A 14,318-nucleotide genomic window follows, 5' to 3' on the forward strand; every position below is an offset into this window, starting at 1 on the left:
GAGAGTTAATAATATACTACTTTATGTAATTTATACATTAAAAATTATAATAAAGTAAATTTTGGTTTCTTCCCTCTCTTTCACAAAACACTCACCAAAACCCTACCACTCTTCCCCTTCTCTCTCTACAAAAGACTCATGAAACTTCTCTTCATTACATACTCATGAAACCCTACCTCTCTTGACTCTTGCCTTCACTATCGCACTAGGCTCTTCACTCTCACCCTCACGAAACACTAACTGTAACGCGTTACACTCTTCGCACTGTCCGCCATCGCCACCTCCTCCGCCATCGTTTGTTCAGATTCGAAATCTACTGTTGGATTGTTCCTAATTTGTGAAATCTATTGTGGTTCTTAATTTGTGAAATCTATTGTGTATGACTATGTTGATTGTGTGTTATTTTGTTTGCCTTGTGCTGGTTGGTAACCTGCCCTGTGTTAACGCCTGAAGGCACAACTGTCAATGGTCTGACTCTATGTATTGATAGTTTTCTTTTTTGTTTTGTATGTTTGTAAGATCTTAACAACCTTGGTTTTAAATTTAATGTGTGTTTAACGTTCGCTTCAAGGTGGAGATGAAGTTTATCGCAAGGCATGAGAGCGAATTTGTGATATTAGTAAGGATGAATTTAAAAAGGTCTATTAGCGCCTTGAAGTTAGATTGGAGGCAATGCTAGGGCTTCTAGTTTCCTTTTTGAAGTACTGAACTCACTTATATTGTCTAATGAATTCCTTTTTACCTTCCATAGGGCATATTCTAAGATGTTTTGTTATTGTGTTACAAGAGCATTGTTACACTATCAACTCTATTCATGCTTATAATTTTTTGGATTTAACTTTTGTCTTTTGGCCAGATTTACAATAATGCAACATAAAAGACTCCATTTTCAAGCTAATTATGTGTTGATGTGCAATAAGTGTAACAATAAGTAGATTGAGTTAATGGATTTCTTTTTGTAATAACTTTATGTGTTTATTTCATTCAATATATGTTATATTTGATTGTGTATTTGAATGATAATATATTTGGTTACAGTAAGAGAGCTACTTTAACGATTTAATTCCTCCAACTTTGGATAAATTTGATAAATTAGGGTTGATCCAAGAAGATGAAGGTGCTTGTGTGATTTTTATTGAGAGTGTAAATATACCAATTATTGTTGTGAAAAGAGATGGTGGTTACAACTATTCTTAAAATGATATAGCATCCCTCTGGTTAGTTTACACTTTCAGTGTTTTAATAAACAAACTCATACCGCGTTACTGGCTCACTTCAGTGGTTAAAATTTGTTAATGATTGTTCACCAGAAGCTACTACAAATAGCTTATGGATATGTTACATATTAGACATGGAGAAAGAATGTTTGATCCACAATTTTGATTTATTTCAAAAACGCATTGTGTCAAGTTTATTAGCCCTTTGTATGGGGCTATACACTATTATTTTCATATAAACTTTGTGTCTGTGTCAACTAAACATAATATAAATGTTGATCACAAAATTTACTAACTTCAAAAGTTAAATTGTAATTATTATTTGAGCTACTTTCATCATATAGGTACCATCTAAATGTGAAAAAACTTGAGTGGAATATATATGTTACTGATGTTGGACAATGACAACACTTTGATATGCTTTTTAAGGTATATCTCAGTTCATTTTTTTTATGGTATGTGTTGGCTACCATCTTTTTTTGTTGTAACCAAAACTATTTGGCATGCTTTTTCTATTTAAATTGCCCTTTGTTATTGATGAGTGTTTTGTATTGCTGAGAGGTTATAGTATCCTCAACTAGTTATTGTGTTCCAATATTTTTCTTGCTCATTTCATATTTTTCAGTTTTCTAAAAGAGAAAAGCCATGTACACATGACATGTATCTCGGGCTAATGTGCATTCTTCTAAAAACACTTCCACCATTTCTTTTTTCAATTTTTCAAAAGAGAAAACTCATGGACCATGACATAACTGTGCATTTTCTCTGATGAGACAAAAATTGTCTAATATCCCCTCCAATTTTTTAAGGCATTTAGACATGCAGGATGGTTTCCAAAGGATGAAAATGAGTTCCACAAATGTACTCATGTTGGCTTTGCTCTTGTTCTTGGCGAAGATGGAAAACGATTTTAAAGTCGCAGCAATGATACTATTCGATTGGTAGAGTTGCTAGATGGTTGCACTTTAATTTGGTTCATGCATCCATAGGCATTAATATATTTAAATATTTATTGGTGTCTTTTATTTTATAATTATAAACATTCAAAATCATTAACTTAAAATTATTTATTTCAGGAATCAGATACTATAAGTGGTGCTCCATCACCTAATCAAGTAATAGGATCAAGTGATGGAAGCAAAACTGATTAGAAATGAAAATTTTAAATGATGTATCAACTTCTAAACAATTATTTGTGTTTTAATTTTCAATTATGTATCAACTTTTGAACAATATTTTGTGTGTTTTAATTTTCAAAGCAATGAATGGATGCTTATAATTTATATATTATTTCATTCTATTAGTATTTTATTTTTTTATTATGAAAATATATTATGTTTAGTTTAATTGTGCAAACCATATTTTAAAAAAGTGGTGGCTAAATTCCATTTATTTAGAATTAAAATTACTTCAGTTGAAACTGACGTATTATTTTTACAATTTTATTATAATAATGACAATTAAAAACATCACATTATACCTTATATAATGGCGCTAAAATCCTTTTCAATGAATTAAATTGTGACAGTTATAACTGACAGTACTTACATATAAAATCGCCACATTAAACAAAGTGTTAAAGTGGTGGGTGTTGCGGCGAGTAGCGTAAGACTGCCACATTAAACTTTGTGACGACCAGTTCTATGGCGGTTTGGGAAACCGCCACACACGTATATTGTGGCGTTTATAAACACCAGTTTATACGAAAATAACTGATACTTTATGCATGATGTTTTGTAGTGGTCGTTGGATCAAAACAAAGGAACGATTCAAATCATCTGACTGTTCATGAGATGATAAGACACGTCAGTCATACATCAATCATGAACAATGCCCAAGATTTTTCCCCTTTATGGATAAACGAGGAAACACCAATGATCCATTAACGATAAAAAGGCTATTTGTCGAACCTACTTACAAATAAGACTTTTCACTTATTGTAAAAAAGCTCAAGCCTAGGGGCTTGTGTCCTATCGAAAATCGAGAGACCAAGTATCTAACAAGGTACACAACAGTACGATCTCTTAGTCAAAAGTTCCACATTACGATTTGAAGATTAATTAAAGACTAATCCTAATGAACAATTGTAAAGTATGATTAAGGGACTATTGGGCATACGCTAATCCTCATAAAGCATAAATCCCAATAGAAAACTATAAATAAAGGAAGACCCCCAAGATAAAAAGGTAATGAATGTTATAGTTCTAAATTCACTGAACATATAAATCTCAACTGACTTGAGCGTTGAAATGTTTTTGCTAGTACCCCACCCTCACAGATCAACCCTCACAGACATATTGAAAGGACAACAAAAAAGAAAATTGAGAAGGTATTTGATAGGAGATTTTCGATCTCATAAATTATAAGAACAATATGTAATTCACACGAGAAATTTGTAGGACCAAGTTAACAGGATAAGGTCTAACACCTAAACAATTAATAAGAAAATATTAATTTGATGTTCTATGAACTTGTATCACAACTCAATTAATTCCTGCACTCCTAGGGTCTTAAGTAAAGTTGATTTTACTAAAATTCCTCTTTAATTTCAAAGAATATATATATATATATATATAAATTATATTAGTTAAAAAAGTTTGTTGACATAATGTAATTTATATTAGTTTCTTGGCTTACACAACTTCTTTAGGTTAATGATATGTATTTCTAGTTAGTAGTTTCACTTTGAACTAACTTTAGACAGATTATCTTCCTTTTATAATGACAAACTTAACATCAATCAACCACCAAGTCAAATAAAATAATGAAATCCAATAGTTGTGCACTTATCTATTTTCATATTTATAAGAAAAGATAATGGAAAGGTTAATTGTGATAAGTTTAACAAGCTATTAAAACTAAAAGTATAATTATCACAAATAATTTAAAATTTGATAAGAAAGTAACAAACTAAAAAGAGATATCATTTTTATATGAACAAGAGAGAAACCATGATATATAAAACAAATTACTTTTATATACTATGTATTTATATTTCCCATTATGCTATTTTATTTTATTAAGTTAAAATTTAAGTTATACTAATTTTTATACGAGCTTGAGAATATCACATACTCTATTCTTTATCTTAATATATATGAGAAGGTTCATATCAAAATAAAATAAAAAATAATTTCATTTTTTAAATTCCCCTTCACTAGAATTGGAAATTAAAAATAAAAATTGTTAAAAATAAAATCTCCATTGAAAAAATTATAATTTTGAAATCAAAGGGGACATTTTGCTAATATTTTCAGGTCCATGGCCCTAAAGGGGAAAAAAAAATACTCTTGAAGTGTAAATTTGAAGAGTTCTAGGTCATAGGAGAGAAAAAAAGTTTACATACACCTACACGTATTGGTGACAACAAAAATACAAATAATGTTACACTTTGCTACTTTTGAGTTGTAAAATAACCCCATAAACCCTTTTTTCACCATCTCCCTCTTCTATAGATCCTAGCTAGAGCTCTATCCCTTTCTTTTCAAATTCTCATTTCTTCATGCATTGAATGTGTAGAAAAGTCATCCTACAAAATTCACTCCCATTCTCAATTTCTCCAAAACTTTTGACCACCTTATTCCATGCACCAACACCCCACATCATAACAATGCAATGTATGCATTTTGCCTCTACATATATAAACCTCAATAATTGATAAAAACTAGATGTTCTTTTTCTAACAAAAAAAAAACTATTTTTATAAATTCTTGGTACAAGTGATCTATATTACAATTATGGGCAATTGTATTAACAACCCTTCTATACCTATTTATCATCAAATAATTCTCTAGAGTTTAATTTATATTTGTAACTTCATTGAGTATCTAAACCCATCACATATTGGTCACAATAGCACTTCATTCACACTTTTACATATTGTGATCCTCTATGCCTTGAAGTACAAATAAACTCTTTATAATTTTCAACCTTTGCATTATTTATTTCCAAATGCAATATTTTGCTTTAATCCTTTTTAATTCACCTACCCAATCTTACATGATTATCCTGATAATATTTATACATTCATCTAGACACATATCTCATTAATCAAATGTGCACTCGAAATTTGAAATTAGACACTACAAAAATATTAACAAGTAGCTCTCAAATAATAATGTTGGTTAAATTATCAAGGTAGATAAAATGGGTCCGGAGTTAGCTTAACTGGTTTTAATTTAAAGTTAAAATAAAATAACTATATTAAAGTTAATGTCAAGTTAGCTTGTGCTAATATAAAATTTTATTTTAATATTTATATTTATTTAAATATTTTAGTTTAACTAAAATTTATGTAATTTATTTTTAATATTTATTAAAATTAGTGTTGATTTATTAAAGTTAATTTTGACTTCATCTGTACTAATTTCATTTAATTTTAATATTTATATTTATTTAAACTAAAGTCAATATTTATTTTAATATTTATTTAAGTTGATGTGTTAGTCGATGTCAATATTACAGTGAAGATGAATATTCCTTGTCTGATGTGGTGCATCAAATGGAGCGCACGTAATCTCAATGGAAAAAGAGAGGTTATGATGAACCCTAATTGCAAATGAAAAAGAGACAATGACTTAAGCATAAAAGAGAGAAAAACAGAGAAAAGAAAATAGAAAAGAAATTCTTATTTACTTGTGTATTAGAGAGTAAAATACATGGTGCATATATAAGAAAAAGGCTAAGACCTAGCTGAAACAGAAAACAAACAAAGCCCAATAACTTAAAACAGAAAAACTAAATATATGAACACCCCCCTCAAGTTGGGGAGTAGATATTTGTCAGGCCTAACTTGGATTTGAGAGTAGAGAACTGTGTGGAAGCAAGGGGCTTGGTGAATATGTCAGCAACTTGCATGGCAGAAGTAATGGGTAGCAGTTTGAGGAGACCAGAGTTAAGTTTTTCACGAGCTAGGTGACAATCAATTTCGATGTGCTTGGTGCGTTCATGAAAGACTTGATTAGACGCTATTTGAAGGGCAGATTTGTTGTCACAGTACAAGGTTGCAGGCTGGGAGAGAGGAAGATGTAAATCCTGAAGGAGGTAAAACAACCATTGTAGCTCACATGTGATGGTGACAAGGGTTCTATACTCGACTTCGGAGGAGCTGCGGGAGATAGTTGGTTGCTTCTTTGATTTCCATGATATTAGGGAGTCTCCTAAGTAGATGGAATATCCACTGACAAATTTGCGTGTGGTAGGACATGTTGCCCAGTCAGAGTCACTAAAACCATAGAGGTGAAGTGAGCTAGTATGAGAAAAATATAGTCCTTCACCAGGGATGCCCTTGAGGTAACGCAAAAGACGTGAGACAGCTTGTTGATGATGAGTTGTAGGTGCAAATATGAATTGGCTTAAATTGTGGACAGCAAAGGCGATGTCAGGTCGCGTGTTGGTTAAGTAGATTAGACGTCCAAGGAGTCTTCTGTATTGGGAAGTTGCATCAACATCAAGAGGGAAGCTTTGATCGTGAGAGAGACGGGAGGTATGAGTCATAGGAGTGGCCACAGGTGCAGAGTCAAGCATGCCAGTTTCATGAAGAAGATCAAGAGTATACTTGCGTTGACTTAAATGAAGACCAGAACTGTTGCAAGCAATTTCAATCCCAAAAAGTAAGTGTGATGACCTAAATTTTTTATCTTGAAGTGATGGTGAAGGGATGCAGTAATTGTATTGATTTCCTCCGTGTCATCGCCAGTTAAGACCAAATCATAACAGTGAGTTTATCGTTATTATATTTAAGAAAAAGAGAGTGATCTGCAGCAGAAATAGAGTAATTATTTGATAAAAGAAAAGTAGAAAGCTTGGCGTACCATTGGCGACCAGCTTGACGAAGGCCATACAAAGACCGTTGAAGCTTGCAAACATGTTGGGGAGAAGGAAGAGAGAGGCCAGGTGGGGGGGGGGGTCATGTATACCTCTTCATGGAAATCACCATAAAGAAAAGACTTATTGACATCAAGTTGTTTTAAAATCCAATTTTTGGTAGTGGCAATAGCAAGGAGAAGGCGGAGGGTAGTGAGTTTAGCAACAGATGCAAAAGTATCTAAGAAATCAAGTCCTTCAAGTTGGGTGAACCCTTTCGCAACAACTCTAGCTTTGTGGCGTTCAACAGTGCCATCAGAATGGTATTTGATTTTATATACCCATTTACAACCAATAGTTTTCTTTCCTGGAAGGAGAGGGGTAAGTTGCCAAGTATTGTTAGCAGCAAGAGCTTGAAGCTGATCTTGCATGGCAGATTGCCAAGAATCATGTTTGGAGGCTTCATTGTATGTCTGAGGTTTAGGATGAGAATTGATAGAGGTTTCTAAAACTGGAAGATAAGGAATTGTAAGACAAGTAGTTATGAATAGGATATCTACTACTTACAGTGTTGGTTGCAGTGTGGAAATCCGCAATATAGGCAGGTTGTCGGTGAGGACGAGCTGATCTTCTTGGAAATTCGGGTGAGGTGCTTCCTGGAGATGCAGGCGGTGATATTTCTGGTGGAGGTGCAATGTTGGATGCAGGAGCAGAGACACTATTTGTTGGAAGATCAAAGGATAATGAGGCTGGTGGAGAGACAATATGGGGTGCAAGAGTAGAGGCACATAGCTCGACAGGAGGTGCTGTATCAGAAAAAAAAATCAAAAGTAGAATTATATGCGTTAGAAATAGGGAGAGATAAAGTGTTAGGGTCCGTAGGCAAGCCACTGTCCAATTTATATGGAAAGTGGTTTTCATGAAAGATTACATGTCTTGATATCTCTATGCTATGAAACTTTAAATTTAAGATAATATAACCTTTTGTATTTTGTGGGAAGCCAAGAAAAATACCTTTGATAGATCTATCATTTAATTTTTTTTCTATGTGCAGTAATGGTACTAGCATAACAGAGACAACCAAACACTTTTAGAAAGAAAATGTCATATGGTTTTCCAAACAACTTTTCATGAGGAGTGATGTTATTAAGTAATGGAGTAGGAATAGCATTTATTAAGAAAACAACATGATTTACAGCAAATTCCCAAAAAATAGGAGGAAGATTTTCTTGAAAAAGTAAAGCCCGGGTTGCATTTAGTATGTGTTGATGTTTACGTTCTATAATGCCAATTTTTTGTGGTGTTTCAACACAAGATTTTTTTTTATGTATAATTCCCTTTGAAGCATAAAAATTTGACATAGCAAACTCAACACCATTGTCAGTACGAATTGTTTTGATATTAGTTTTAAAATGATTTTGAACGAAAAAAGTGAAGTTAATGATGTGCTGACGCACTTCAGATTTGTTATGCAGCAGAATAACCCAAGTATAACACGAGTAATCATCATCAATAGTCAAGAAATAATGAAAACCTTGCATAGAAATTATGGAACATGGTCGCCAATTATCAAAGTGTACAAGATCAAAAATAGCATAGGTAACAATATTACTTAAAGTGAAAGGAAGTTTTCTCTGTTTTGCACGACTACAAGTGTCACATACATGATGAGTATCAACAACAATAAAAGAGTATTGTTTGCTTAAGACATGTAATCTTTCAAGTGAAGGGTGTCCTAGTCTATAATGCCACAGTGTTTTGTCCGTGATATTACAATTAATAAAAGGAGCAAAACAATGCAGTTTAGAACGGCTAGAAGCAGGCAAAGTAGTGACAAGGTACAAGCCAACGGTGGCTTTAACTGTACCAATCCTCTCTTGGGTGAGATTGTCCTGTATAATGTAGTGGGTTGAAGTGAAAGTTAAAGTGCATTTAAGTTGGTGTGTGAGTTTAGAAACAAATATTAAGTTTAATTGAAAATTAGGCACATATAACACATCAGACAAATAAAACTTATCAGAAAAACGTACTAAACCAGAATATGTGGCATAAACAGTTTGGCCATTTGGAAGACTAATTAAGACAGGTTTAATTTTAATATAAGTAGTAAAAACGTTTAAATTGTGACAAACATGATCTGTGGCACCAGAATCAATAATCCAAGATTCTTTTATAGCCGATAGTCAAGAGAGAAACTTACCTGTTGAAGAATGCTCAGTATTGGGGATTTCATCCGCAGAGAAGGTGCCGACTTGATTGATTTGAGTGTGAGGGGCAGGATCCTCAAGGTTTTGTTGACGCAAAATGTTGGTAGGGAATTGACACTGCTATGATGTAAGTTGAATCTCCTTTACATCCTGTTCTTTAGGAAAAAGCTCAGAAAAAGTGTCAGTAGTAATCATATTATTGACTTGGGATGTCCAATTGGTGAATTTGTAGCTAGGAGGGAACCCATGTTTTTTATATTAGGTGTCGACAGTGTGGCCAAGACAATTACAAAAAGTGCAGACTTTTCTAGTAGAAGAAAACTTTGAGGTTTTAACATTACCAGAAGGAAAACCCACTTTGCGAAAACAAACAGCCTCATATGACCATATTTACCACAAAAATTGCATGTAATAGTGATGGAAGAGGCCCAAGCACAAGCCCACATGCAAGCCCACCAAAGGGTAGATTTGGGCCAACCATAGAGTTATGGCCAAGAGGATCCAAGAAGACGTTCTTTTACATGTTCAAATGCCATAAATTCTAGTGTAGAGTAGACTTTAATTTCTTGTCAAAATTAGCATAGGAACTTTATTTGTAATTTTCTTAGAATTAATTTTGGCACCTAAAACACCAATCTAGGTAAACTTAGAGTTTCTAAAAAAACCTCTAAATTTACCAAGGCCGGTCTAGAAAGCCCATGGAGGGGGTGAGCATAAAAACTAGACACACCCCTCCCCATGTGCTCATTTGTGCACCCATGTGCCATGTGCACCCATGTGCTTCACATTTACATTTCATTAGGCTAGCATTAGGGTTGCATTATGGTCCTCCTTAGCCTATAAAAGGAGGAGCCTACACCTTGTATTTTCAAGTTTATTGTGAGTAAAGTTATGCTGCCATTTTGTGCCAAGCTTTGCTTCTCCCTATAACTCTAGGCTCTAAACTTCACATCCTTCACCTTTCCTTGGGCTGGCCGAACCTCCCTATGTTCATACCTATCATGCACCTTGAAGATCAACATCACTCTTAGGAGGATCTTGCACACACACCTACATAGCTTCCGCACCATTTTCTTACATGATTCAAGAAGACCTTCATGAAATTTGCCATCAAATAGTCTGACTACTATTAAGACTATGAAGACTGGGGTTTTCATTAAACATTGCCTAAGAGATTTTTAAACCCAATCAAGATTTTGAAAGAGAACAGAAAAGTTAACCAAGAACAACAAAGGGGGAAATAAATATCAGAGAGAAGCGCAGCAGAGCTCTTCATTCGATGAGCTCTAATACCATATTACAGTTAATGAAGATGAATATTCTTTGTCTGATGTGGTGCATCAAATGGAGCGCACGTAATCGCAATGGAGAAAGGGAGGTTATGATGAACTGTAATTGCAAATGAAAAAGAGACAATGACTTAAGCATAAAAGAGAGAAAAGCAGAGAAAAGAAAATACAAAATAAAAATTCTTATTTAGTTGTGTATTAGAGAGTAAAATACATGGTGTATATATAAGAAAAAACCTAAGAACTAGCTGAAACAGAAAAGAAAAGTTGGGCCAAACAAACAAAGCCCAATAACTTAAAACAGAAAAACTAAATATGTTAACAATCTAATTTATTTCAGTTAGTCAATACTATTTAAATTAATGTTAGTCTAATCGAAAATGATATAATATTTTTAATATTGATTTAAGTTAGTTAGTCGATTTTAATTTTAATATTGCCGTTTGTGTGTCTCATTCACTTAAAATAGAGATCATAGATAATTTTTAGTTCAAAGATTTAATTTTAAACATAAAAAATATGGTTATTAGTGTGAGTATAATTTGTATCAATGAAAGTTCAAGATTTTTGTCACTTTTTTTTATAAATGTCCTCACATTCAACTTTCATTATCACATTTTTTCTCTACATAAGATGGAATCTCTTCTCCCACAAAGTCTCCCTCCCACCAAAAGTTGCTTTTGATCTCGAGTCTAACCTTCTCCTCTAACAAGAAAGCTACACATAAACGTGTTATGTTGCAACGTGCAATAGTTTGCTAGTACAATTATATTATATTAATTATAAAGTATAAAAGAATTTAAATTGTATATCGAACATTTAATACAACTTATAAACTAAATCAAATGTAATTCCTTAAAATGTGCATTGATTTCTTCACTTCCACACAATCTTGTAAAATACCAAAGATTTTCCACCTTTCTAGCCCCTTTTTGTACAAGACTTGTCATGTAAAATTAATTTGTAGATCGTCATGCATAATTACATGAGTTTAACCACTTATGTTAATTTTGATATATCCTATGAACCTTCATGCATATAAGATATGGTGGCCCGTGGATTGAAAATCATGTTTGTAGAATGGGCACTTTATCTTCCAAGTGGATATTAATGTTTCTTATAATTAAATTATTTGTGGTTGACACTCTTTACATAAACACTCTTTATCCTTGAATCATTGGTTGATATTTGAACCTCCCATAATCTCTACATCATCGCACTCTATTGACTCCTTTTTGTTCAAATATTGTTGTCTTTGTTGTGTATGTTTACTAACCATATCTATGTGTCTTCCTCTCCTTCTAGCAGCTCACATTTACCATCAATACATCTCAATTGTCTCTTGCACTTATTTCTCATTCAAACCAAAATCTCCACCACTTAAATTTCCATCTCCATTATTCATTGTCCCATTGTGCCCATTAATGTCATCTAATGTTCTATAATTTGAAACTCCCTAGGAAACCTACATGTATAACTCTCATTTCCCTTGTATGTATTGACCCAAAACCTTGTCTTATTTTCATTTCCTACTTTCCATTCCCTCATTTGGTGAAACCATTTTCTATTTGACTACCCCATACCTTTCTTATATTTTTCCACCTCATCAATGATCCTTTAATATCTTCATCTACTTCTAAATTCTTTTGTTCTTGGATTCTAAAATATCCCTCCATAAACCATGTTGTTGGTGGAATAAGTCCCACTTCCATTTGGCAAAAGAGCGTGGTTGAAAATTCATACTTGTTTGATTCCTAATCCTCCATGATCTCTAGGTTGACATTTCTTTTGCCAACTCACCTAATGTATTTTCTCTGCCTCTCCTCCTTCACCTAAAGAAAATTACTTTGAAGCTAATTGTTCTTTCTGCAACCTATTTTGAAATATTAAAAATATAAGATAGAGACAATGACTAGATGACTAACTTTATAACGCATACTTGTTTTTGCAAACAATGTAGTCTTATATTTCCACCTTTAATTTCCTTTTCACTTTTTCAATCATTAACCCCTTTGTGCTCACAATTCCCAAAATTTCCCTTATTGGTATTCATAGATAAAAATATGGCAATATAATACTTTAAATCTAACACCCCACTAAGTATGTCACACTCCTATACTCAAAACACTCAATATAGCTCTTAGAAAAAAATTTACTTTCAATCTTGAAACTAACTAAAAACATCTCATAATACATTTGATGCCCAAGATGTTAGCCAATGTAGCTTCCCCAAGAAATTTGTGTATCATTTACATCACATTTATAGTTTGAAAACATATTTTTGTACATTGCTTCCCCCATTAATAAACTTCCCACAATGATAAACAAGAATGGTGGTAGTGAATCACCTTGACGATTTCCCATGTCAAACTCTTTTTTGGAGCTTCCATTAACCAAAACGGGCACACGACTAGAAACAAGACATATCTTAGCCATTTCTCTTGAAACCCTAACATCCTAATAATGTAAAGTAGGAAATTTCAACTTAAAACTAGGAATTTCCTTCTTTTCCTCTTGGCTTCATCAATAATCTCCCTTACAATCATGGAGTTATCTCTACAAAAGATGTTTTATCCTTGTCAATGGCTTTTATAAGTTCCTTTTTAGGTATCTCCAAAAAAATATGTTTAAAACATGCTTTCCAATTATTTCGAGTTGTTTGAATCAACTATATTATTGGTGGAAGGTGACATGTCCACCATAGTTCCCTAAAGTGTTTTTTAGTTTCTTGTAGAAGCAATTGCTACTTTAAATAATATACATTATTTTATTCCTTTACCTAAAAAAAAATCAACACGAATGAAGAAGAAGAAAAAAGGAAATCAAAGCATAAAAGATGATGCAAGGAAACATGAAATCAAACCCAGAAATCACAAACATATCTAAACCAAAAAATCACAAATGGATCAAAATCAATGAACCATAAACAAATCAAAATCATAAAAGCTACCAAACTAGGACTACTAACCCTTGATGGCAATTTCCACCAATGTGACTATCTCCATCTTTAACACCCTATAAATGCAATAATCTCCACATTGGGATATCCCAAAGTGAAATGATCTCTACCTTGAACACTCTAATAACATGACGATCACCACATTGAATGCCTTAGAAATGTGACAATGTCCACCTTGAATTCCTTAAAGACATGAAAATCTTCATTTCATATTCTACTCTCTCAAGTTAGGTGTTTCTACTCATTTGTAATTAGATTTGGAAAATATTGAATGAAGCTTCTGCATTTCAAAATTCATTCTCTCAAAATCCCAATCTTTTATTTGCTAGAGTTCCAAGAGAACCTAGACTTAGAGCACCTCAAGGAGTTGGTCAAAGCTCTCATTGAAAACCTAGAGCACATCCATAAATCCTTCACCTCTTCATTAATTCATTCGGTGCAACTTTCTCCTCACATCTTCTGTTGCAAATCCATACATCATACTCACAGTTTTGGTTAGAGTTCATGCAAGATTCAACTTACATCATGTGGTATTAAGAGAAAACAAGATCCCGACTTACACACTCCTTTCTAACTAAGTTTGCTTCAGTAATTTTTTTAAAATAATTCTCATGTTGTTTGTGTTATCTCATTCATTCTTCATCATTTCCATCGTTTGTTTTCCCATTTTAATTGTTTAAACATCAATTCTACCAATTAAAATAACTTGTACCATTTTTTGTTTCTTCTCTTACTTATTCACAATTTTTCCTCCAATTTCATTGTTTAATCTTAAGTTTCCTTGGATGTTTGTGTTTTTCCACCGTTTAGTTTTCAATATACAAAGATTAATAAGATTGTT

The sequence above is a fragment of the Phaseolus vulgaris genome, chromosome 10 (genome assembly GCF_000499845.2).
Source record: "Phaseolus vulgaris cultivar G19833 chromosome 10, P. vulgaris v2.0, whole genome shotgun sequence".
Classification (NCBI taxonomy): Eukaryota; Viridiplantae; Streptophyta; class Magnoliopsida; order Fabales; family Fabaceae; genus Phaseolus; species Phaseolus vulgaris.